This window comes from Mustelus asterias, chromosome 3, assembly GCF_964213995.1.
Source record: "Mustelus asterias chromosome 3, sMusAst1.hap1.1, whole genome shotgun sequence".
Classification (NCBI taxonomy): Eukaryota; Metazoa; Chordata; class Chondrichthyes; order Carcharhiniformes; family Triakidae; genus Mustelus; species Mustelus asterias.
The window spans coordinates 43629333-43655411 of NC_135803.1; the positions used below are offsets into that span (position 1 = coordinate 43629333).

Genomic DNA, 26079 nt, shown 5'->3' on the forward strand with positions numbered 1-26079 from the left:
AATAGAACAAAGAATAACTTATTATAACCTCAGAAAAATGTCAATAAGTTGAAGCAAACACTTCATTTCTATCTGCAAAAACAGGAACTCTGCTGAGCTAATCTATTTGAGAGTCCTGGAGCTCAGCCAAGCATTCATGACAAAGCAATCTGGAAACTATATCAACAGAGCAATTGGCCTGACATCTGTTTCTCCAAATGGGCTCAAATCTTTGGTTCAAGTGGGTTCAAAATAGATTTAAATACCTCAAATTTCCATCCTGTATCATCTCTTACTTCATCTGCATGTTGCCTTTCCGTTATTTCTATTAGTACATCTTCCCAAAATTCAGACTTTATGAGTAAAGCCAAAATTAGAAAGCAAAATATATTTAATGGACATAGCCACAACATACTTGTACAAATATGGAAAACTGATAAAGAAGAAAATAAAAACAGTTCCTTCAACCATTCAGGGCAGGCAAAGCTGATGCCTAATTTCATGACATAAATATAGCCAAACACTGCAGAAGATCATCAAATAAGGAGTGATTATTGGAGTCCTACGCAATGTGTAAACTCAAACTTTATATTGAAATTAGTTCCAGGGATAAAACCCAAACTTCATTTTTCAAACTACTGAAGTTAGACCAAAGAAACTCATCCTTCCCAAAATATTCTGCACCTCTCACCTGCCTGGTGACTGTGGTACTCAGAGAAATCATATGTTTTGGGATTAACTGGCAAATGCTTCGAATATCAGTCAGATAGCAAATGGCAGGCAGTTCATTTTAGAAAGGTTTAATGGAGCGCAGTGCTCTCGCTATTTAATACAGACAACGTCAAGGTACCTAAGCAAAAGCCTTAGCTGTCACCTTTGACAGCCTTTGTTGAGTTATTTGTCATGCTAGGCTTGATAAGGGTATACTGCAGTACCGTACAGCACTACCACAGCAGTCTTCATGGTGCTTAATCACACTGCAGGAAACTGAGAAGAACTGGCTTAGCTGATTAAAATCACAAGTTGTCTGCATCACAACGCAACAAATTACATTATGTTGTATTGCGATCTGAATCTGCAAACTAATGTCATAAAAAAGTAAATAAGAAATTTACAGCACGAAATCTAATACCCAATCTTAAAGCTACCAAGTACACACTACTTGGGGACGGCACGGTGGCAGAGTAGTTAGCACTGTTGCCTCACAGTACCGGGGACCTGGGTTTGATTCCCGGCTTGGGTCACTGTCTGTGTGGAGTCAGCACGTTCTCTCTGTGTCTGTGTGGGTTTCCTCCGGGTGCTCCCGTTGCCTCCCACAGCCCAAAGATGTGCTGGTTAGGTGCATTGGCCATACTAAATACACTTTCAGTGTACCTGAACAGGTGCCGGAGTGTGGCGACTAGGGGATTTTCACAGTAACTTCATTACAATGTTAATGTAAGCCTACTTGTGACACTAATAAATAAACTTTAAACTACTCCAGTTTTCAGAACTGAAGCGAGATATGTTGGTATGTCACAGCAACATGCAAAATGGGAGCACAGCTCCATCTATTTAAACATTTTATTTACATTTTATACCTTGCAGTTTTTGCAGGAAATTGATGGAAATATGTAGAATCTGCTGTAAGAATACTTCAGGAATTTTGACAAAGCTGGTAAGTAGAAATGCAAGCCTCAAATTTTAAATTCTGAAAATCAACAATGATGTGAGGAAAATGTGTTTTAAAAACCGCCACAGCTGAACTCTCACCTTGGGTCTTTTTTTGATGCAATTATCAAAATAGAAAACAAATGAAGCAGGAATTCAATAAAATTCCCCATGTTGTACTTGATCAGAGTGATTTTCCATTAATGTGCATTTGGGTTAAAGCCGTGACAATGCATCATTCCATTCCCCTCCAGACCCACTCCTTTATATATATGATAAGTATGACTCAATATGATAGTATTTATCCTGCAGTTTGAGAGGGAGAAGCTGAAGTCAGATGTAACAGTATTACAATTAAATAAAGGTAACTACAAAGACATGAGGGAGGAGCTGGCCAGAGTTGATTGGAAAGGGAGCCTAGCAGGGAAGACAGTGGAACAGCAATGGCAGGAATGTTTGGGGGTTATTCGGGAGGCACAACAGAAATTCATCCCAAGGAGGAGGAAACATGCTCAGGGGAGAACGAGGCATCCATGGCTGATGAGGGAAGTCAAGGACAGCATAAAAGCAAAAGAAAAAGCATACAAAGTGGCAAGGATTAGTGGGAAGCCAAAGGATTGGGAAGCCTTTAAAAGTGAGCAGTGGACATCTAAAAAAGCAATAAAGGGGGAGAAGATGAAATATGAGTGTAAGCTAGCTAATAATATGAAAGAAGATAGGAAGAGTTTTTTTCAATATATAAAAGGTAAGAGAAAGGCAAAAATAGACATTGGACCACTGAAAAATGAGGCTGGAGAAGTAATAATAGGAAACAAAGAAATGGCAGGGGAACTGAATAGTTACTTTGCATCAGTCTTCACGGTGAAGACACCAGTGGGATGCCAGAGCTCCAGGAGAATCAGGGGGCACAGGTGAGTGTAGTGGCCATCACTACGGAGAAGGTTCTGGGGAAACTGAAAGGTCTGAAGGTGGATAAGTTACCTGGACCGGATGGAATACATCCCAGGGTTCTAAAAGAGATAGCTGAGGAAATTATGGAGGCATTGGTGGTGATCTTTCAGGAATCACTGGAGGCAGGGAGGGTCCCAGAGGACTGGAAAGTAGCTAATGTAACACCACTGTTTAAGATGGGAGGGAGGCAGCAGACGGGAAATTATAGGCCGGTTAGCCTGACTTCAGTCATTGGTAAGATTTGAGAGTCCATTATTAAAGATGAAATCATGGAGTACTTTGAAGTGCATGATAAAATAGGACTGAGTCAGCACGGCTTCGTCAAGGAGAGGTCATGTCTGACAAATCTGTTGGAGTTCCATAAGGAGGTAACAAGGAAGTTAGATAAATGAGAACCAATGGATGTGATTTATTTAGATTTCCAAAAGGCTTTTGACAAGGTGCCACATAGGAGACTGTTAAATAAGTTAAGAGCCCATGGTATTATTGGTAAGATCCTGGCATGGATAGAGGATTGGCTGACTGGCAGAAGGCAGAGAGTGGGGATAAAGGGGTCATTTTCAGGATGGCAGCCGGTGACTAGTGGTGTGCCTCAGGGGTCAGTGCTGGGACCACAACTTTTCACAATATACATTAACAATTTGGAGGAAGGAACTGAAGGCACTGTTGCTAAGTTTGCAGATGATACAAAGATATGTAGAGGGACAGGTAGTATTGAGGAAGCAGGGGGGCTGCAGAAGGACTTGGACAGGATAGGAGAGTGGGCAAAGAAGTGGCAGATGGAATACAATGTGGAAAAGTGTGAGGTTATGCACTTTGGATGAAGGAATGGAGGCATAGACTATTTTCTAAATGGGGAAATGCTTAGGAAATCAGAAACACAAAGGGACTTGGGAGTCCTTGTTCAAGATTCTCTTGAGGTTAATGTGCAGGTTCAGTCGGCAGTTAGGAAGGCAAATGCAATGTTAGTGTTTATGTCAAGAGGGCATGGTGGGAAGAGCACCATACAAGAGCAGGGATGTACTTCTGAGGCTGTATAAGGCTCTGGTCAGACCCCATTTGGAGTATTGTGAGCAGTTTTGGGCCCTGTATGTAAGGAAGGATGTACTAGCCTTGGAAAGGGTCCAGAGGAGGTTCACAAGAATGATCCCTGGAATTAAGATTATCTCGTATGAGGAGCAGTTGAGGATTCTGGGTCTGTACTCATTGGAATTTAGAAGGATGTGGGGTGATCTTCTTGAAACTTACAGGATACTGCGAGGCCTGGATAGAGTGGATGTTTCCACTAGTAGGAAAAACTAGAACCAGAGGGCACAACCTCAGGCTGAAGGGACAATCCTTTAAAACATAGATGAGGAGGAATTTCTTCAGCCAGAGAGTGGCAGGACTCTTTGCCATAGAGGGCTGTGGAAGTCAGGTCATTGAGTGTCTTTAAGACAGAGATAGATAAATTCGTGATTAATAAGGGTATCAGGGGTTATGGGGAAAAGGCAGGGGAATGGGGATGAGAAAAATATCAGCCATGATTGAATGGCAGAGCAGATCCGATGGGCTGAGTGGCCTAATTCTGTTCCTGTATCTTATGGTCTTAGCCATCTATTTCCATGACACTGTTCTCTTCTCACCATAAGACGTAGGAGCAGAGTAGACCATTCGGCCCATCAGAGCTGCTCCACCATTCAATGAATCATGACTGATATGATAATCCTCAACTCCACTTTCCCATCTTAACCCATAACCCTCGATTTCCTTGCTGTTTAAAAATCTATCTCAGCCTTGAACGTGTTCTGCTCATGTCCATTACATTTGCACGTATTAGATTACATCCAGTAGCTTCTCTTTCTCTGCCCGCATTGTCTCCCCAGGCAATTCACCATTGGTTCTCTCATATTTACCATTTATACACTGCCCCTCGATGACATCACCAGGAAGAATGGGAAACTTCCACATATGGTCTCACAACACCCAATTCTGCCTCCTCCAGAAAGTTCAATTATTCAAAACAAGCAGCTCAAATCCTCACACGCATGAAGTCCTGTACACACATCATCCCCTTTCTCTCAAGCCCCACTGTATTCTCGTGGACAAAATTTTGCCTGGCAAGGAGAGACTGGTTTAGCTGAGAACGATGGGGGTTAAAGATATGGAAGTTGGCACTGGGTTGCAAATTGGCACGATCCCACCCAATTCCAGGTTTAATTTGGGTGTGTTTGCAGGCAAGATTGTAACTCCCTGCAGCTATCAAGTAAGTAATTAAAACACGCAGAGGCAATAAACTCAGGATTTCAGCCAGCATTCAGGTTGTCACAGCCAGGGTTTCCTGAGCTGTGTGAAAAGTGCCAGGGTCAACCAGGCGAGGGCATAGTGAGCAGTACTTGTTCAGTGAAACAGATAGGTTAGGATGCCTTGTTAATTCCAATAATAGCATATTGAGAAAGAATGAATCTAAAGCTAAAGTTTTACTTCAGGGAGGTTTGTTTACAAGACAGCTATTTCCTTGCACACCCGCTGTTCCAGCTGTGCTTATTTGCAGGTGAACCAATGCTTATCACCTTTAGCAATGCAATTGGCTTAACAATGTAATTGCATTCAATGCAGTTGCTGTTACACTGACATGCCCACTGATTAGCTGCAGCTATGCCTAACTGAGAGGCTGCTGCTCATAGCATTGCTTCCTTCGAAGAGTGTGCTCTGCTGCTCGAGAGGTATCTCCAATTTGTTGGACGACAATAAGAGAACTATTATTTTTCTTAGTATTGTTGGAAGAAAACTTATTTGACAAAAAAGCAACATTGACCAGTGGAATATCCTTTTTTATTAAACACAGCAAGTAGTTAGGATCTGGAAAGCATTGCCCGAGTGTACAGTGGGGATAAATTCAATCATAGTTTTCAAAGGAGAATTGGATAATTATCTGAAAAAAAACAAAGCTAAAAGAAAAAGGTGGATGTAGTGAGACTATGTGAATTGCTCTTGAACAGAGCTGACAGACTGAATGGTTTCATTCTGTGCTGTAACCATTCTATAATTCTAAGTCAGTTCATCTGTCTTAGGCTTCAGACACCTTGATCTGCATTTTCCAGTTGTCAGCTTTCATCCTGGTATGGGAACAGCTCATGCAGCTCTACCTTGCATCTCTGATGAGGAACAAGAGGCACAACAACAGCAACACAAGGAGCAGCACAAGCTACCTTCTCTTTGCTGTAAAATAACTTCAGGGGAGCGTGACATCACTGGAGGGGAAATGAGTCATGTAATCCAATCTTAGTTTCAGTTTGAACAGAGTACACATACAGATCTAAAGCCTTCAAGCTTTAAACCTATGTATAACTGTTCTCATGTACCTAGTCTAAATAAATGAAATCACAGCGTGTTTACCCAATCCCAATTGGTGCCTTATGTCTTGTGCAGTAAAAAAGTACTTCTCATTATAACACAACATGGTGATCTGTGGTGGTGAGACAGGTGGCAGCAAGATTTAATACAGGTACAACATGGTGAACAGCCTTGACACTACCACTGCAAATTTGAAAGACATGCAGCCAGGCCACAGTGGAACCTGCTACTGTGGAACTTCAACATCATTGCACCCGCTCACTTTGATTGATCAGGAAACTTGGGAGCAGGATGCTGAGTCCGTGGCGGAGATCAAGAGTCAAGTCAAATCCACTTCAATGACAAACGGGATCCTGACCTGCTACCGACCTCCCCAATACACCTGAGTCTCTTCAGATACAATGTGGCTTTGTGTCTCAGCAAGTTAACTTCAAAATTCTCACCCTTGTTTCCAATTTCCATATTGGCTTGTTCTACCCCAAGTCTGTCATTGCCTTATTTCCTCCTGCCTTGCACACTCACTTTCACTTTTGCTCTGTAACATTTCACTTGAGTCCACCAATGACACTGGTTGAGCCACTACACTCCCTTCCCCAATCCCTCGGAAAAGACCTTAGTCCTATCCCAAATATTGCAATCTTCTCCCCTTTCTTCTCCTGCACAATGTTCACTGTTTTGGTCTCCTCATGTTAAGCATCTCCTCAGTATGAAGTGCATTGTGGAAATGCAATTTCTGCTATAGAAAATGTTTTATTCAGTTCAGATTAACTAACATACACATCATAAAATAGTTTAAACATACTTGAATAAAAGGTGGTTGGTACATTTTAAAAAAACTCTATTCATTGCATTTTTTGTGTTGCCAGGGCTCCAAGAATGCGGCACGGCCCATCAGGATTTCAGAATCATTCCCTTTGAGTGTTTTTGTGCTTGACACAGTGATTGTACATTTTGTACATATCCTAGCAACATTTTGGGATGTGTATCTGTCTGGCTGATAAAAGACATTGTGTTAAGTATACTATACTATTCTGATACTGTCAGATTCAGCTTAAAACAGTTGAACTATCAGGGGAATACATTATTTCTGATTGAGCATTAAACCCAGTAGATTTGCAATCTGGACTGTTATCACACATTTGAGAATGTTAATTGCAAAACAATGGGAATTAATTCAGTACATTTCCCAGTAGTTAACACCGTATTAATAGTACAGGACATTGACTAGGCCATCCACAAGACAGGAGAATGTTTGCATGCTATTGTGATTTGAAATAATGGAGATCCTGGATGCAATTCTGGGCTTTTCCCCACTGTGATGGAATGGGCCTTCTCCAACAATGAATAAACCAAGGATGGCAAAACCCGACTCCCGTATTTAACGAAAACCACATCAAAAGGGACTGCATTTTGGTCAGTGCAAACAGTGGCTGACGACTCATCTGACTAAACCTCTGCAAAGTGGGAGGTCTCTCTTCCAGACGACAGACAGACACACGAGGGTACTTACAAGGATAATAATGCATGAATGCTTTTGGCAATTAGAACTGATGGGAAATTATGTACAGGTTCAAGTTTGCACAGGATCAGTACAGTATGAAGCCAGTCCCAGAGGTAGGTTTATTTAAAATCAGGACTGATTCAGCAAGGAAATGTCATGCAATCTCTATGTAAAACAAATGCTGCTTATCAGATTCATTACTCATTCCAAATGCCAGTATGAATAGGATGAAAGTGATCTCTTCTAATTTGGTTGCGGTAGTGGATAAATATTATCTGCAGCTCACAGCTTTCAGGCAATTTTGCTTAAGAGCAGTAATGTTTGCTTTTCAATCTTATTATACTTCATTTTCCTTCCCTCCACCTCTTCTGATTGTACGAGCTTATGCGAGGGTACAGTTCTATATAAACCAGTTGCCCCCACCACGCAGTTAACTTGCATGGTCAATTTTCATGTGTAAACCAGAAAACAGTGGGTTCGAGCTATTCCACCCTGAGGGAGTGCCACACTGCAGTCCACTTACACCCTGACATTTGCATTCCATGGTCATTGGGCAGTAACCTCAAGTAGAATTCTCCCCAAATCTTCCCCTCCCTTGTTTGGGTGCCACAAAATCAACTGAAGTTCATGTACTACTATATCCTGAGAAAAATCAGTTCATGAGCACAAAACGAGGATTGAACTGGGGACCTTCTTCACCACTTTAAACACACGTCTAGCATAAGGGACTAAATTTGCCCAAATGTCAGGGTCCAAATCGGATTACAACAATTAATGGCTGTTGGACATGGAAGTTAGCCAATAATGGGAGATATGTGGGAGGAAGTCCCAAAGGCTGAAGCTAAGGTACTATATTTAAGGAGGCAGAGTACCCAAAGCAAAGGTATGACAAATACAGACAACTAGAAGGGAGGCTTTCAAAGATTGGCTGCAGCTAGAGGAAGGATGGCTCCCAGGTTGAGTGATGCTACCCTGGAGGTGCTCCTTCGAGCAACAAGGAAATGGTGAGAGGTGCTCTTCTCATGGCAAGTTTCACTAAGACGACACAGCAGGAAGTCACAGAAGAAGTTAGCAGATCGTCACACGAATATTGCTGTTTTGCTGCAAGCAATTCAATGACTTGGTGCAGCCTGATAAGGTGAGTGAGCCTCATCATGCCAAGCTCGCTGTCCAGGATGGAACAGAAGATGCCAATGAAATGTGAAAAGAAAGTCTCAGCCCAGGCATCAAGCACGAATCCAGGCACCTACATTCACAGAGAGACACAACGTACACTCACCGCACAGCTTCCTGGTCAGTCAGCAGTTTGAAAGGCTGGCACCAGCTAGTGAGTATGCTGCAGAAATTCATGAGAAACTAACAAGTCTGAAATATCTGCAGCCACTCCCTGGAGAACTGAGGATGGACAAGATGGGCCCCAAAATGCCTCGAACTCTCAGCAGGTGTTCTAGCACTTCAGGCATAGGTAGGGAGTGACTGTCTGAAGCCCCTGAAGGCTCTTCTCAGGCACTCCTGGAGTAGACAGTGGCGTCAATGTTTCATGAAGGCACGATAACAAAGATGATTCCTGCACAGGTGCCAGTGCCACCTTCTCTTCCTGCCCCTCCCCCCACCCCGAGCATTCACCACCACCCCTCCCCTCCCTCCAGGTCTCAGGCATCTGTCTGACAAGTACAATGGTCATCTCATACCCCAGAGCAGAAAAGATGAGCAGCATGTTGCCACGTCAGCTGCATGCACAGCGACAGCATGACATGAAAGTGTTCCAGAAGTATTTGCATAAATCCACCTCATTGTGCTTGGGTCTCACTGGGTGATAGTTTATTATGTAATGCGAAAAATGTAGCTTAATGTATCAAATAAAAGATCATGTTTTGCTTCAGATAATGCCTCAAGTGCTCGTTTCTGCAATATTGGGCCGTGACCAGCTGGCAAACTCTTGAAAAGAGGTCATGAAAAGGTCTTTCCATTGCTGAGGGCAAACATTAATGTATGCCTTGGCTTTGTGTCAAGATGGGCCTGCTGAGATGGTAAGGGCATTCAAGTAAAGGCCACCAATGCGACATGAAGGAGAATACTGTGCATTTCATGTGGGCTTTTAACGGATGTTCAAGAGAAACATGTCTTTTTGACTTGTGTATTTCGCTGGCATCAATGTCAATACCCATTGACAGAGAACTGCTGGGGCATTGCCATTGCCCACCTGGTCTCATGTTCCCTCAAATCCTTCTTGGAGGACCAGGAGGCAGCGTGCTCAAGGAGGTTCTCACTCATTCACCCAGGCTATACCCCATTTGGGGCATTCTATTGGACAGAGCACAGCAGACCATTACAATTCATAAGACACTTGATGGAAGGTATTGCAGGGCACCCCCCCAGATTATTTAAGGGCACGTCCCTATTCAAGCATCTGAAGCTCAATTTCAGCAGACCTATGATCTGTTCAATGGTTGCCACTGTAGCCACATGGCAATGTTTGTAGGTGTTCCCTGGCTCTGTGTTGTGGTTCCACACAAGTGTAAGGAGCTATGTCTTCAGAGTAAAGCCCTTATCAATCAGTATCCATCCACGAAGATGTTCAGGTGATCTGAAGAGTTGAAATATCTATGACTGGCAAAGGATATGTAATATGCATCCGTACATGGATGCAGAGCTTTCTGGGAACCAAGCACTGTAGCATTCTTTTGCTATGATCACAGACTCGATGACAATCCAGAGAGTGGAATACCTTCTTGCTGACAAAGGTTCCATGCTGCTGCATGGGAGCCTTAATGGCCACATACGTGAAATTGATAACCCCCTGCAGTTGGATGAAACCAGGGATGACCCCAAATTCAACTGCCTTCTCTACCTGTTTGGTTCAATATCTGATGTAATGCCCTGTCCTCTGTACAAGGAATCCATTACTTGCTTGATGCAGCGATGAGTTGCTGATTGCGATATCCCACAGATGGTTCTTGGACATCCTGAGGCCTAAGAGTTAAGCACCATGGTGATTCTCACTCCTGTAGCCAACGATAGCTACCACATCCGACAGGCCTCAAATCCTCCTCCAGTGTTGCACACAGTTCCAACACCGCCTGCCTGGTCAGATGTAGTCTTTGTGGACACTGATGCATTAAAATGTATCAAAGTCTTTGTCAATAAATCCTTTCAGCTAGAGAACACTTTCTGCATCCATAAGCCTGCAAACGTAGCTGTCTCGGCCTCTTCCTCATGAGCTATTGTACCTATGGATGATGCAGTCCCGTAGCTGTACCTATCCGTTTCTTTCTCTCTCATCCACCTCCTCACTAAAGCATTTATAATCTGAGTACATGAGAATTATTGCTAATTGCGGTGCTCAGATGGCAAAGCTTCTCAACCCTCTAACTCTGCAGATAGGAGATGGACATTGGACAGGCCTTTCCCATCATTTGCTTCTGATGTGAGAGCCCACCTTGCATTGCCTCTAGTTTATCACTCCTGTGTTTTAATGCTTCTCACCCTCATGTTGAAAAGGTGCTGCCCTCTGTGGCTTCCACCAGCAGCCAGTGATCTTTCAAATAAAAGCAAATAACGGTGGATGCTGGAATCTGAAACTAAAAGAGAAAATGCTGGAAAATCTCAGTAGGTCTGGCAACATCTGTAAGGAGAGAAAAGAGCTGACATTTCGAGTCCAGATGATCCTTCGTCAAAGCGATCTTTCCCCTTCTTACAGCTGGCGAACAGCTGAAGCTCCATAGATCCCATTTACTCCCAGTGAAATTTAAAAAGTCTCACAACACCAGGTTAAAGTCCAACAGGTTGATTTGGTAGCACGAGCTTTCGGAGCACTGCCCCTTCATCAGGTGAGTGATGTAATTTATAGAGACAAGATGAAAGGGCAGCACTCCGAAAGCTCGTGCTACCAAACAAACCTGTTGGACTTTAACCTGGTGTTGTGAGACTTCTTACTGTGCCTCCCCAGTCCAACACCGGCATCTCCACATCATGAAATTTAAAAAGCAGCTCAAAATACCACACGCCTCCTTATCATGCTCAACTGCCTGCTGCTGTCACTACATGCACTCCCAACCATGCTGCCCAACCAGCTCCAGGAAATTTGACCAACTGTGTGAACACATCGGAGTTCTGTTCCAATGCATTTCCCCAGCATCTTGCCAGATATGGTTCAAAGCCCATCACTTGGGCCTGCTAAATTTCAGCCCAGTTTTTGAGTAATAAATTGTAACGCTGAGGGTCCCAATTAGAAAACAATTTGCTCCGAAATATTCTGCATTGCACAGTAGCAGATCCAGCTGTTTCGATAATGGCTCAATTCCATCAGTACATGCAATACGACCACAGTCAAAATTGAACTTCTCTTTATTTATTGACCACAATAGCCATGGATCAGTGGTTGCATTCTCACGTGAGTCAGACGCTTCTGGGTTCAAGTTCCTCCCCAGAGGCCTGAGCACAATAATTTAAACTGACACTGCAGTACAATAGAGGAGGAATGCAGCTTTAATCAGAAGTACCATCTTTGGGATGGCACATTAAACCGAGACCCCGTTTTCCCACATGGGTGTATGTTAAAAGATGCTATTGCAGACCAGAGGGCTGCTTTAAAAAGGCTTCCCCTACTATTAAAAAGAGTGGCCAGAATCAATTATTTATTATTTTTGGCATGGTCGAGCCTTTTCTTCAATTCAGTTACTGAGTTGTACAGTTAGACCTCTCAATACTGCAGCTAACAACCAGATTATATTATGCAAATGTCCAGAGTATTTGCCTCAAGATACTCTACTCACCACGACCCTAAATCATGAAGAGACTGTCAAGTCACATGCAGTCTGATCTTCATGAAAACATATTCTAAATATTTCCCCCTAAAATTTGTCTCCTTAAATTAGTTGCTACTACATGATTTGCTGGTGTTCATTGTCTTAGCATGAAACTGGAGCTTCATCTTCATTAGATTAAAACACAACTTTTGACAAGAAAAACAAATGTATAATGCAACTCATATCGGTTTAGAAAGAAATGGGTTTCAATATCACTGTATTGCATTTAATCTCATTAATTATGCTTAATGTCCGAAGTTAATGATGATGATTCATGTTGTGGGAAAATTACCATTCGGAGTCAGACTTAAAGATTCAACACAGTTTTATTGGACAAAGCTTTGGAAGAAGCGCTGGGCTCTCCGCAGTGCGCGCAGTCACCGTCTCAACTTTACAATGGCAGTTGAGCATCTTTGTACACTTTCAAATAATGGTCAAGTACGGACATCAGCAGTTATCACATCGTTATACATAGACAAGGACGGACATTGGCAGTTATCACATCGTTATACATAGAGTAGATACATTTATGCATTTATGTCCCCCATTAACGACTGATCCCGTTATCAAAACTCATTGTTTTGGTTCTGCTTTATCTCAAGCAGCTAAGGTCTGATCTGTTTCCTGCAGCAATTTAAACACTAACAGGTTTTAACTCTTTGTGTAGTGTCTGTGCCCAAGTTAGTGCATCTTAATATCTTTTCCCAGAGTCCATTTTGTGCCAGGTAACCATTTTGTGTCCTTTAATTTTGATTTCACTCCAACAATTCATATTTGTATATTTTAGCCACGCCACTCAATTACTGCACAAACCACAGAACACTGAAACCAAATATTCTGCTTTTTGTACTCATTGAAGGCATAATCGGTTTGCCATAAATGCAGATGCAAGAAAAGTTCATTACCTCTATTTTGCTTCACGTTTACAAGCATCAAAATCCAAAATTATGGAAATAATGTTGTCGCCACCTTCTCTGACATCTCTTATTTTGTAATCTCCTTCTGTTATGTAAAGAGAATGAATCGGGTGGACAGCAACAACATCAGTCAGCAGCCAGGAAGTGCACGTAACATGAATCGCATCCCAAGTTGTTTTTTCTTCACCTCCCAAGACTAAAAACTTATAGGACATTAGAGCTACAAACATCAAATGCCCCCCTTGCGTCAGAGGCTCACTTGCAAAGTCACAGTATGAAGCTATTCAAAGATCCATGGAGAACTGGGGCTCTATGCATTATCTGCACCATGAGCTAATGTATGTTAAGCACACAAGGGACCCATAGTTGGGCAAAGGGATGGGAGCAGAGGGCATATCTACAAATCTATTTTGTTACAGGAGGGAAGAAAGACGACCTAATGGTCACAGAAGGAAGCCAACATTTAAACTCTTTCCAGTCAGAAAATATTCAGCAAAGTGTTCAGAGGGAATCAGTCGGCAGGAATATGCATGGCAAAAGGGAAAAAATAATGGAAAATTAGTCAGAGTCTCCATTAAGAAGAAAATCAAACATAATACATAAATAAATAGAAGCCCGTGCATGAGAGAAAATAGGAGGCAAATTAAAAATGAAGAAAGCAAAAGGTGAGAAAAGCCATTATAAATTTAGTTTTACCCAGAGGGTATAGCATTGGCTCCAGTTTCTCTACAATGTAAAGAGGATCCACATGCTGATGAATTTATTCCTTAATTACAGAGAGAAACAAATCACAGCATTGAAGTGAATGAATGACTCCTTGCTAACAGGACAGTGATCTGAGGCTGACAAACAAAAAGATCATCCCCTCCGGTCCATGTGATGGGTATACTTCCACATTTTTTAACGTTTTTATTTAATGCAAGACAAAGGCCAGAATTCTCTGATGTCGTACGGCCCGCCACCGCTGCCAGTGAGAACAGAGAATTTGGCGCTCAGCCAAATCTCCATTCACAGCAGCGAGGCCAGAGAGTCCCAGCCACGGATGAGGTCGGAGAATCCTGGCCAATGTCTCAGTCATGAGGTGGATTCACAATAGCACAAATATTACACCGGGATTTTACCCAATATTGACAGATCTGTGAGAAAATTGGGACTCAATTTGCAGCAGATTCCAAATCACAAAACTATGTTACCCATTGCCCTTTCCTTTCTTTTTGCTTTGGGTTATCATACTGGCACAAATAGATTATATATCTAACTTTAGATGCAATAATTATTTTTCTCTGAATAGAGTTACATGGCATATACCACTATAGCATTCACACATGCTGAAGCAGTGCAAACGTTTACCCCTCAATCAGAGCCATTGAGAGAAACGAAAGCAATTTGCATAAGCTACAAATACGAATATGAAAAGAACAAGTATTACAAAGAGAAGCAGCCAACTCTGATATATAACAAAACTAATTTCTGAACTTTCAATATCTTTACCTATCATTTATTTACATGCATTTTCCTTCATTTAAAGAAATAAAGTATATAGATTAGACCTGAGACCAGAAAATCCCACCTGAGGTTAACGACCCTTCCCATTGTCCGCCCCTCGCCCGTTTCGATTCCTGTGGCAGGCGGGGCGGTAGAATTCCGGCGATTGTGTTTGGAAATTAAAATTAGCTTTACTAAATGTGAATAATTTGTTTTTCATTTTCATTCAATAAGGTGTGTCTCCTATGTCAGTGCTTGCAGGAAGACAAGGAAAGCCCCTCCCTTATCCATGCTTGTTGTGTTTATGTTTCTTTCTCATTCTATAATCTCTTCTATTCTTCGTTGCTTTTCCTTTTCTTTTGGGTGGAATCCTTGTTGGTCTATCAGGATGGAGGTTTCTGACACTGGTGACATTTTTTGATGTTACACATGTGGAAAATGTGAGCTGCAGAGTTTGAGGGCTAATTCTCCATCTTGGATCTCAGCCTTACTTTCCTGCATTAAGTTATTCCAATAATCTCCATGACAAGATTACAAATTTTAAGACTTTCACTGTAACTAACAAACAAACTACATATCACATTGTTTCAAGACAATCCAACAGGCAACTTATACTCTAAACTGCAGAACATTTTAGCTTCTAACATGACCAAAAATCTCCCACTATGGTTGAAGTTTACACTGTTCTTTAAGCAGGCACTTTATTCTCCAGTAACCAGTCCCAATTTACTCCCAGCTCCTGATATTTTGCTTTCTTTTTACTTTCTCATTTGGTTAACTCCTAATCCCAGAACTGACTTTCACGGTCAGGGTGACACTGGCAATTCCTTTCCTGAAGCCCAAGGTGCCAAATCTTTCAGCCTCCTTTAAATCCTCATGAACTTGACTTCTTTAAGCGTGAGCTGCCACCCATGTTCTGCATTGTCAACCATAGAATCAGAATTTCCTCTGCTTCAGGTGCAGGACTAACTCTTTCTATGTCCCAATCTCTGCCTTTCAGATGGCTACTGACTGACTTGTGTTGTGGGAGATATCTTAGAAAACCTGCAACTCGATACTTTCTACTGACTTTTCTCCTCTCAAAGCCATCTGCATACCACATGAATCACACATGTTGTGTACTAATTAGCTATGTTCTAGGCTCCCGACTCCATTCTATTTGGAATTAAATAGATAGCTTAAAGTGTAACTGTTTATCAAATCTGACTCACTTAACACCTTCTGTGAGACTAAAGGCCCTATTTTACCATTTTAATTCTAAGTGCTGGGCGGACTTGAAACTGGGAGGCGAGTCAGATGGCTCTCTGGTGGGGTTGGGCGGGGGGAGGGGGGGGGAGGCAGTCAGATGGCTGGGGGAATGTTATCCCTCTTCCCCCCACCACCAGACAACCATCTGACTGCCTCCCTCCCCTCCCACCAGAGAGCCAACTGACCCACCTCTCTCCGCCTGCCCCCCACCTCCACCAGAGAGCCATCTGACCCACCTCCCTCCCCTCCCCACCACCGATCTGAGTCAGAGAGCCGCCAGAAGCTCTGAACTTACTTCCTCAGAAGCTGGAGCGCCCGAATCAGATGGGCCATACCTGTTTCGCGCCGAATCTGGACGGGCGAACGTGGTGGTAAAGGGGGAAGTGCCGGTAAGTTTGGGCATGCAACCCATGAAGTCAGTTTAAATGCATGCAAATGCATTTAAATTGACGTTGCGCCCATTTCGGGGGCGGTCCTGACGGCGGCCATTTTTGTCCCTTGGTAAAGGGAGAACGGGCTCGGAGGTGGACACAGATCACGCTACTCGCCTCACGCTTGACTTTACCAAGTTTTCACACCCAAAAACGGGCGCAACTTGATGATAAAAATCGGGCCCTGAGGATGGAATTTTACAAGAATTTTTCTAAGTGTCGGGCGGGAGTGAAACTGGGAGAGATTCAGATCCGTTTTTTGGGCATGTTTTCAGGCCCAATCTTCTGCACTTTGTCTCCAAAATTTTGGGCGAGTCTGTTTCTCATTACAGAAGGCAGTGCGTGGGGTTTAACACGCCCTAAAGCCTGCAGCTCTGATCGGAGCTTCAAACTGCGCATGCGCAGAAAAAAGACTAAAATAAAGCAGCTCCTCTGCCAGATCCCTCTCGGGCCAGATACAGCTTCCTCCTAGCCCCACGGGTATTGGACACCCCCAACATTACTGACCCCTTACGTCCCCACCACGGACCCACTTGCACATGGCCCCCATCACCCTCTGGCCCCAATGGTTGTCTGATACGACCCTCTCCCTCTCTCTTTCCCCTGCCCCTAATCATCACAGAGGCACAAGTTCACCCCCCTGCCATCAGCACACCTGCAAGTGCTCACTTGGCTTCCCCTCAATGGTAACAAGCAAACTGCTTTGCTGGACTGCTCTGCCAAACTGCCTGAGGCTGATCTGCCAAAACAAGGGGCAGAACTCCATAACAACCCCAAGGATGGACAGGCAGTCAGGCAGTGCAGGAAGAAATGACATCGAGAAAGGCAGCTCCCAGAATTTCTGAATCTGACCTAGCCAGATTGTTGGAGGCATTGGAGCCAAGATGGGACACTCTCTTACCCCCAGCAGGACATCGTCCCAGGTGAAGGGATGGGAAAACACCCTGGGAGGCAGTGTGGCCAGTCTGAGTGCCATGGCACTGGCCAGGAGAACCCGCAAGCAGTGCCGGAAGAAGATAAATGACCTCATCCGGGCAGCAAGGGTGAGTGTTTAACCCCACCGAGCATCTTCCCTCAGATCCCCCCACCCCCAGCATCCTGCATGTTTCCAGCCCCTGACCCCCAAGCACCTCTTTCTCCATCACCCCCCCTGCCCCCAAGAGTATCCCAGTGCTGGCCTTTGAGGGCCACCCCCTGATACTCTGCAGGAGACATGCCATCAGATTTTTCCTGGCTCCTTCTTCCCCACAGGAGAAGAATATCCATAACCGCTGGGAGAGGGCGAAGACAGGGGGTGGTGAGCCTGACCTCCGAGTGCTCGTCCGCTTTGAGGAGCAGGCGGTGGAGCTTGTGGGAGAGGAGGACTTCCGGACCATCAGTGACAGCATGGTCGGGCTGGAGTCTAGAAGATGTGCGCATGCGAGCTTATGTGTATGTGTCCAACAGTCTGGCTCACTCCAGGTCTCAGGGTTCTCTAACACACTCACTCTCACAGGGGAAGCCAAAGTAAGTACCATCATCAAGGGACGAAAGAGAGATCAGGAAGGACCATTGGCTACACATACCATCAACTCCAGAGAAGGAGAGGTCAGGAAGGGAAGCTAGGTCCACACCATTGTTGAGGAACTAAAAAGAGGTTGGGAAAGATCAGGGCCACATGCCCCATTGACTCCAAGGAGGACTTGGAGGAGAAATCAGGAAGTCACGGGCCTTGTGGGGTCAAACTAAACATGGTGGCACTAGGCGCTTTTACCTTGTGTTTCAGCTACCTCCAGCCAGGAGTGAAGAAAGCAGCACCAATCAAGATCCAAAAAGAACAGTCCATGAGCACATCTGCACTTGTGCAATTTGGGGCCCAGGTAATCATTGGCCAAGTAGCCTGTCAAGTGGGACGGTCCATACACCAGATTGACTCCTTTGAATTAAACTGTTGTCCAGATTGACAGGCTAATCAGCCAATGAGCCTGGAACCCATCCCCCATAGCACAAGCCCCAACGTGTAGCACCTGGTGCACCCCACTCTCCCAGGCCCTGCATGAACCCCCTTAATTCCCCCAGCTTAACTTAAATCAAATAGAAGGCCTCATAACATAACAACCTTTTCAGCTAATAACACAACTTCTTTAGTATTCTGAGAAAAACAATTAGCTTTGCCTTTACCACAGGATGATAATTATAGATACCATTTTGTCTCATCTTGAACCATCAGCAAATTTCAAACAAGGTAAGATAATGGTCAAACTTATGGAAGAGAATAATACACAATGAATGCAACAAAAAATACAAAATGTGGAATCATTATTGTTTGTTTTCATGACAATATTTTACTTCAGTAGCTTTTTCATTGGAGAAAAATGAGCAATTTGCAACAAGACTTAAGAAACCATTTAAATGCAAGAACATAAAGTCCATGTTTCAGAAACGTTGGATAAACTCTGCATAAAATTTCATGACATCATACATTTCAGAAAGTACAATCAAATTCACTGCATAAAACTCTGATATATCTAAGATGCTGGTGCACACCAAAATTACTCCACAAATTTGCTTGACATTATTGAGGATGCAAACACTTCTGAAATTAACTGGAAGTTCCCTTACAAGCCACTCGCCATTCCAACTTGGAAATACCTCACTGTCGCTGGGTCAAAATCTTGGAAGTCCCTCCCTAACAGTACTGTGTGTTTACCTACACCACATGGACTGCGGTATTTCAAGAAGACAGCCCACCATCACCGTCTCAGGGACAATTATGGATGGGCAATAAATACTGGTCTAGCCAGTGACAAACGCATCCCTTTAAGAGTCATGGTTACCCATGTTATTAGCAGGCCAGGCCAGCCTGTGCTGAATTAACTACTAGATGCTATACACATCTAAAATGGGGATGGGAGAAATCAACTATGATTACTATTTCTGACTGCTAACAATTGCCACAGTTGATAAGTGAATGTGTGTAATGCTCAGGTGAAGACAGAATTGTCTCAGTTTTGATTCCTCGCTACTCCCAACTCAGGAAACCATCTAACATACATCAAGGCTCATACATAGAAAATGATCAAAAGCAAAATACTGCGGATGGCGGGATCTGAAACCAAAAGAGAAAACGCTGGAAAATCTCAGCAGGTCTGGCAGCATCTGTAAGGAGAGAAAAGAGCTGATGTTTCGAGTCCAGATGACCCTTTGTGGTGGTCATCTGGACTCGAAACGTCAGCTCTTTTCTCTCCTTACAGATGTTGCCAGACCTGCTGAGATTTTCCAGCGTTCTCTCTTTTGGTCATAGAAAATGATCACTTGGGCAAGCAATTGGAGAACAAGAACTTCAGAGAGGTGGTGGCAACATATTGGAAAAACAACTTATAAGCAATCTTGGCTACACTTACATTTAGGTTCATATAAAATTTGAACAAAATACTATTTGAAATGGGGATCCGTTTAAAAAAAAACACTTATTCCCAGTCACTTATTGCAGGATTAGTGCTGATATACCAGCTGTGCGAAGCAACTAATATTTTTATCAGCACATCTGACAATTGGCAGTGGTAATCCAAATAATTATTTTAATAAAAGGCAATTGTTAAGGAGCTTACCTCTAACAAAATGGAGGGGACTCCACCCAGTCAAAACCTATTGACTGCTGAAGACTGCAAAACCTGAAATATAAAGCAACAAGGGCAGTTTGTGGCAAAGCTGACACACTGTAAGCTTTAAAGAGTGATATTGAATGTGACATTTTTCATTTATTTGTAAATGCTTCTTTTATAGCACACTGACGAGATGCGACAGTCGCCTCTTGCAGGATAACCCAGGTGATGGCATAGTGGAGGAGTCTTGACAGTTTCTTTAATGAGACTCTGCATTAGGACCGCCATCTAATACTTTTCACCAACAAAGATCAAGGTCTTTGCTTTCAATCTTATAACCTGATAGTTTAGCAAACATTAACCCTATAAAAAGCTAAATTAACCCACTGAGTAATTTATTTTATTTTCTATTACTTCAATACTTTTCTATTATTCAGAAGGGCCTATTCTTCATACTGTTCATATCATCAACTATCGAAGAATTGATAAATTCAACAAATCTCTTTCAGCTCTACTCAAGCACTGGAAATAAATTACAAATACACTTTGAGTACAGTAATTAGAATAGAATTGCCAAGCCTCATTGGAAATATATTCGCTAAATATTGTAGAAGTTACACAGAGACATTACATGCCTAACAAAACTTTACAAAGAAGGAAACAAAATATTTTCTTCTCGTTAGCAGTCGGAGAAAGGAGTTTGGAATGTAAAAGTTTCCGCTAAATTAAAGACACATTTATAAAATACAAATTTATTGCAGAACTTTTATATTAACAGTACACTAACATACTTGAATAATATGAATTTAATTATTTAACAAAGTGGGTTACCTTTTGAAAGAGTGGTGACTTAGTTTTGGATGACCTATACAAATAAATTTCATTTAACAAACACAAATTTCATCGGACAGTAAGGTATGGATTGCACCACACATTTTTCGTTACTCCAACTGCCTGATCTCTGTCAGCCAAGTCATCCAGGGGAGGCAGAGACAAGAGAAGGTAAGAATTGGAGGGAAGGTAAGAATTGGAGGGAAGGTAAGAATTGGAGGGAAGGTAAGAATTGGAGGGAAGGTAAGAATTGGAGGGAAGGTAAGAATTGGAGGGAAGGTAAGAATTGGAGGGAAGGTAAGAATTGGAGGGAAGGTAAGAATTGGAGGGAAGGTAAGAATTGGAGGGAAGGTAAGAATTGGAGGGAAGGTAAGAATTGGAGGGAAGATAAGAATTGGAGGGAAGGTAAGAATTGGAGGGAAGGTAAGAATTGGAGGGAAGGTAAGAATTGGAGGGAAGGTAAGAATTGGAGGGAAGGTAAGAATTGGAGGGAAGGTAAGAATTGGAGGGAAGGTAAGAATTGGAGGGAAGGTAAGAATTGGAGGGAAGGTAAGAATTGGAGGGAAGGTAAGAATTGGAGGGAAGGTAAGAATTGGAGGGAAGTCAGCCAAACCCACTCTTGCACATCTACCAATAATAGTAATACTACAGTCCATAGAATGGTCCCGGAACAATATTTTGATCTATCTTCCTGGTCAGAGGTGGCAAAGAAGAACCCACATGTATATCCCTGGGATTTTGGTGCATTTTTACTCAACCATTTTTAAATGACTACATCAATTTTTTAAAATCTGACCATTATTTATAGTACAGATGCACTTTCACTTCCCTCATATATGTTTTCAACAGTGGAAAAAAAGTAAGTAACAATGACGAAACATGAACTATGCAGCCAGCTCCCTCATTGCTATCACGTCTCGGTTCCAGAGGTCAGATGTTTCTTGCTCCACCTGCATCTTAATTAAGTGAGCTGAGGTTACTGCACCATTGAATGTGTACATTTTCAAATAATGTCCTGCATACTAGACATTTGAACAATGTAAATGCTGGAGGTCTCAAACTGAAAATGAGATCTGCCAACATCCATGTTACGAAAACACAAATTATTGAGTAGATTGTCATAAGATTTGGAAGACAAGTCAGCCCCTTTATAGCTCCAAATGTTGGGGGCGGGGGGGTGGTCGGTGAGATGGGACAGGAGAACAATTGTCAAAATAGCTCAGAATAAGATGTGCAAATAACTCTAACAGGAGGACACACCAGTATTTGTAAGAGATGAAAACTCACGAATGAATCAGAAAGAGCTGTTCAGGCAATGCAACAATTACGAAATAAAGCCAGGGATGAAAGAAGCTCCAAAATGGAAAAGTGAAGTGGAGGTTGACGGCTAAAGTAGGCAGGGAGAAAGACAGCTAAATTTGAAATTGCTAAGCTCAATGTTCTGACTAGAACGCTGCAAAGTCCCATGAAAAAATAAATGTTTTTCAAGTTTACCATGACCTCAGTTGGAGCAATGTAGGAGGCCAAAAAGAGAATGGTCAAAGTGGGAAAGAAAGGGCAAACTGAAGTGACAAGGCACAAGGGCAACGTGATCAAACTAGGAGACAATACAAAGATATTCAACCAAGCAATTAGGCAATCTGCATTTTACCTCTCTAATGCAGGGGAGATTGCACCATGAACAGTCATTACAATATATTAGATTAAAGGGTGCATATGTAAATTACCAGCTCATGCAGAAGTGGTCTTCAGAATATTGTATAGTGGTTTAGGAACCACTCTGGTTCAGGAACCACTCTGGTTCCATCAAGCAGAAATCCTTAAAAATTGGGCTCGAGAAAGGTGGACTTGTGGTTCAGCAAGCGTACGGTAGTTGGGTATGTTTGAGAAGATGCAAAGTTTCTAGGGGGAGAGAGGAAAATTGCTGCAGCAGTTGCTGACCATTGTTACTGGTTATTATTAACGATTTGTATTAATATAGTGCCTTTAATGTTGTAAAAGTCTCAGGGCACTTAAAGAAGACCACATATCGATAAAACCACTTTTGACACTGAGACCAGGATTTTCCGGTCCTGCTTGTGGTGAGAATCATCACTGGCGGATGGAAAATTTAACAGCCCAGCCAAAGGTCCGATGACAGTAGGCAGGAATTTCTTGTCCTGCGGCAGGTTGGGCTGGCTATTCCCAGCCTGAGTCACTGAAGGAGATATCCAGACAAATGACTAAAAGCCCGGTCAAAGAGTTAGGTTTTAAGAGCATCTGAAAGGAGGAAAGAGAGGTTGTGAGTTTCAGGAAGGAAAATTTGGGACAAGGCTCCTGAAAACACTGCTGCCAATATTGAAACGGTTCAAATCATGGATGTTCAAGAGACCAGAAACTGAAGAGAACAGAATTCTCAAAGGCATTTAGGGCTGGAAGCTGCAGCTGATATGCTGGCCATGATGCAAGACATAAGAAAAGAGCCGGGCATGATCAGATCTACCCAGCTGGATGAAGGAGGACTGGTGTTGGAAAATAGTGTGATTAACTGTGCTAAAGATAGATCGAGACGGATGTGGAGAGATGGTTTTGCCTGGTCACAGACATACTATAGCACTTGTGATTTTGATAAGAGCCATTCCAGTACAGTGGCAGGGCCGGAAAACTGAATGGAGAGAATCAAACATGGAATGTGGAAACACTGGATGGATTTGGAAGGCAACAAATACACAAGGATTTGAGGGAGGAAAGGGAGTTAGAAATGGGATGGCAGTTGGCAAAGACAGTGTGTTCAATGGTGAGTATTTTGAGCAGAGATGTGATTTGGACAGATCTTAAGGAACAGACACAATACTGGAGAAAAAGGGAAGTTGGTTCCTCAACAGGTCAGTCAGAAAAAGGTCGAGGGAATGGGTATCACGGATAAGAATGAGCACAGAGAGAGCAGCACAGGAAATGATGTAGAATCTAGTGAAAGATATGAGTCCTGGGCTAGAACAATGGGGAACATTAGGAGAAGTTTAGCCCAGTGGACTAGGGCTCGAGACGGAAGTGGCAGAGGTAGCTGAATGGGGATATGGTCTCAGCCTTTATGACAAGAAAGTCCACTTGCTGTTGGTGGTCAGAGTGGAGGCAACTTACAAGGGTGGTGAAAGAAAAGGGTTTGTGAAGAGAAGCCAGGGCTTATCTTTGCATTCTAGAATTATCTTTTGACCAGCGAACAGGGAAAGGAGCAGAATTGGCTACTTTTTTTTCTCTTCATGAAAAACATTGTTGCCACATCTAGCAACATGTCATTTTGTACCACCACTGATTCACTTGCACGTTCACACCAGATCAAACACAATTCTAATTTGTCCCCCAGGTTATGCAGATAATTACCATGATAGCATACTGTTATTCATTTAACTTCTAAAAGCAGGACAAGATCTGGACCAAAAAAATATATAGCAAATATACATCTACTACTTTAATTAGTACGTTGCTGTAACACAAGAAGAATGACAGTGAATTTGACCCCAAGGATAAATTACTTACATTTGTCAATTTTTCTTTAATTTTAAACTGGATTTAATTTCCTGGAACTGATGGTAAAGTTGATAAACAGGTTTTATTAGGTCTGAAACAAGGATTTCTTTCTTTGTCAGAAAATACACTGAATATTAAGTTAATGATGCTGTCTATAAATGAAATCAGTAACTCAGCCGATACCAAACCTGTTCCCTCCTTCCTAATCCCGATATTTTAAAAGTCAAAGATCACTCTTAGTATAGTCCCTGTTGGATATAAACATTAGAGCATAAGAAATAGGAACATGACTGAGTCATATAGGCTGTGAACCTGCTCCACGATTCAGTATGACCATAGATCTTCTGCATCTACTCCACTTTCCCAATCAATCCCCATAGCCTTTGATTCCCTCAGTATTCAAAAATCTGTATCAATGTCAGTCTTACATTTACTCATTGATACAGCATTTATAGCCCTGAGGTGGAGAATTCCAAAGATTCACAACTCTCTGAAGAGACATTGCATCATCACTGACCTGAATGGCCAACCTTGAATTCTGAGACAAACTCCCCTAACACTAGAACCTCCAGCAAGCGGAAATAGTCTCTCAACATCGACCCTGTCAAGCCCTCTATACTGTTTGTATAATCAAATCACTTCTCAGTCTTCTAAACTTTAGAGAATATAGGCCCATTTCACTCCATCACTTATATCTTTAGAGGATAGCCCTCATATCCCAGGAATAGGTCTATTGTGCCTTCATTGCATTCCTAATAAGGGAAGTGTGTCTTTTGTCACAACCAATTAAAAAGGATTTCTGAAAGTGACCCATGAATGAAAGATGTGTGTGTATTTAGTCCCCTCAATTAAAAATAACTCAGCAAGTTTAGTCTTAAGCAAGATAAAGGTTAGTTTATTACAAAACTACTGCTGAAAGGAGTGTGATGGAAAACTCTCCACTTGCCGAGATTATTGCAGCTCCAACAGAACTCAAGAAACGACACCATCCAGGACAATGCAACCTGCTTGCTTGGCAACCCATCCACCATCTTCAACATCCGCTTCCTCCACCACTGGTGCAGAGTGGTAGTAGTGTGTACCATCTTCAAGGTACATTGCAGCAACTCACCAAGACTCCAATGACAGCACCTTCAAAACTTGCGACCTCCACCACCTACGAGGACAAGTGCAACAAGTCTATGGGAACACCACCATCTACAAGTTCCCCTCCAAGCCATACATCATCCTGACTTGGAACTATATTGCCATTCCTTCACTGTTGCTGAGTCAAAATCCTGGAACTCCCTCCCTAATAGCATTGTGGGTGTGCCTACACCACATGGATTGCAGCAATTCAAAAAGGCAGCTCATCACCACCTACTCAAGGGTCATTAGGGCTGGGCAATAAATGCTGGCCTAGCCAGTGACACCCACAACCTGTGACAGACTGAAACAAAACCTTTCTTAGGTAAAGAGTTAAGACTGTCCACAGTGCTCCAGTGTGGTCTTACCAAAGCCCAATATAATTGTAGCAAGATAACCTTGTTCCAACCATCCTGCAATAAATTTACAATCTGTCTTCCTAATCGCTTCCTATACCTGCATGTTAACTTTCTCTATTATGGATGCATAAACATCCACATCCCTCTGAACACAAGCAGTTACCTGCATCTCACCTTTTAAACTATATTCTCTTTCCATTCTTCCTGCCAAAGTTGATAATTTCACACATCCCACACAATATACTTCATCTAATATACTCCAGCTAACATATCTTTAAACATGTTTCAAACATGATGATCTGCATTTCAACAATCACATTTACCATGTTTCTACAGATTTCATAAAATCATAGTGTAGAGGAGGCCC

General features: G+C 42.6%; 1 protein-coding gene across 5 annotated transcripts in view; it reads right to left on the reverse strand.

The window, feature by feature from the left end:
* naaladl2 (N-acetylated alpha-linked acidic dipeptidase like 2) overlaps positions 1-26079 on the reverse strand; it is a 902781-nt gene that overhangs the window by 848971 nt on the left and 27731 nt on the right. For 2 of the 5 annotated variants that reach the window (XM_078208119.1, XM_078208130.1), the window contains exon 2: positions 19897-19959. The gene's annotated coding sequence lies outside the window, so the exon portion shown is untranslated. Of the gene's footprint in view, positions 1-8696; positions 8871-19896; positions 19960-26079 lie in introns of those variants that run through there. The other 3 variants (XM_078208111.1, XM_078208126.1, XM_078208133.1) reach the window with 2 other exon arrangements.